We start from the raw sequence: 1,999 nt of genomic DNA on the forward strand, positions 1-1,999 counted from the left end.
AGATACTGTCTGCATGTCAAGGCCAAACTATATGCTACTAAATCTATCCTTTGAAGTCTTCCATTGGGCTGACCAAGGATAGATGGCAAACTGTTATCATTTGATATGGGATTAGGTCAAGTCGAAGTTCAAGTTTGAAGGTAACAGCGAGAGTCTCAGTTCAGCTGTCAAATGTATTAGTTTATATAATGAATAGCACATAGTCAGCATCTTTGCTACTGTTCTGCTAGTGGGGAGATTCATTTAGCCACAGATCTCCACACTCTTTAGAAGTCTAAAATGGCAATACGTATCTGTTCTAACTTAGTATCTGAATATCAATGCAATCTTTATTCTTTTGGAGAAGAAAAGAATTTAGGTCTAGGATGTACTGGCCTAAAATATAAGACAATTATTTTTTGATGCATTTTCATCAGTTGCCTCTGTGTTTCTGTTTTCTTTGCCTATTTGCCAAACGCCTATCACGTGAATTTATCAGGACATTTAAGCTTTTGAAGATACTTCAAGGACAAAATGCTTAAAAGTTTTTATGATGGCTGGATGAAAAGTGGGATGATGCAAAAAACAAGGGTTCCTTTTGTCACTTTTCACTAAGCTTGTAGAATGTAAGTTATACAGAGATATTATAAAATGGCGCATATGCATAGCGTCTTAACCATAATGGAAAATGTGTGTCAAGGTAACACAGTTGATTTGGTAACACATCTGTAGCAAGAATGATGTTGCTGTCTGCTGGGAGAGGGAGGGAAGAGAGTAAGACATTCTGCCCCTCTACCCCTTGCCCTTAAGATATTCTTATCATGTCTGAGACATGACCTCCCCAGAGGGATTCAGGTAAATCTTTGCATTTAATAGTTCAACAGGATTTCCTGTCCAGGCTTTTACACAGTGTCCTCTTGAGATCGTGTAAATGGCCATCATTCATAGCATCCTACAGCAAGGCTTTCCACCAGTTTAACTACATATTGTATAAAGATTCACCCTGTTTTGTTCAGTGTGAACTTGCCTCCTGCGAGCTTCATTGGCTGAACCCTAATTGTCCCACAGGGAAAGAAAATAAACGATAAGCTTCTCTGGCTATTTATGCTTTTATATGCCTCTGTCACATATTGGAGCTTTTCTGGGCTGAAGAGTCCTGGTCTGCACAGTCTTCCTTCACATGGAAGATACTCCATACCCGTGATCTTTGCTGTTCTCCTATGAGCTTTTTCCCACTCTGTCTTTATGAGATGAGGCAAATAAAGCAACACATTTAATAACTGGGTGCAAAATACATCTAAACAGTTTCTCAGTTTTGTTAGCAGCTTCTGCAGTTCTTGACAGTTGCTCCATCCTGAATAACTTCATATTATTTGTAAAGATTGATACCTCATCTGTCATTGATACCTACTCCTAAGTTGCTTGTGAAGGCGAAAAACGGCCTTCTGACCATTTACTGAACGTTTACCCTTATCTTCTGTTCCCTGTCTTTTACCCAGTTATTTAACCATGCAACTGCCTTCCTCCTTATAATGTCTGAATTTCCTTAAGAGCATTTGGTGAAGGACCTTGCCAAAAGCCTTCTGGAAAACCAGCAGTCAAGCCTGTATCAATATGCTTGTCAACTCCTAGAACCTGCAGGTTGGTGAGACAGGACTGCTCATCACAAAAGCCACACGACTCTGGCTCAGTATCTGATATAATGGTCCAAATCTGCATTAGATACAAATTAAACTTCTAATATAACACCAAAAAGTCCCAGACATTTGATGTGCGGAAGGAAGAAGACAAACAGGGCAGTCAGTAATCCTATTGGAGAAGAGTGCTTCAGCAGAGGTGGTGAAAAATTATGGAGGATTAAGAAATATTTCAGAGGGAAATAGAAGTAGCAGTGATGAAATTTAACTTGGAGTAAGCAAACACACATTAGCCTAAAATAATCCCATACTTCAATTACTGAGCACAACTACTGTGCTCTGAGTAGGCAGAACCTTTCCATAGGAGCAACATAAATAGCAAT

This window comes from Falco biarmicus, unplaced genomic scaffold (assembly GCF_023638135.1).
Source record: "Falco biarmicus isolate bFalBia1 unplaced genomic scaffold, bFalBia1.pri scaffold_30, whole genome shotgun sequence".
Lineage (NCBI taxonomy): Eukaryota > Metazoa > Chordata > Aves > Falconiformes > Falconidae > Falco > Falco biarmicus.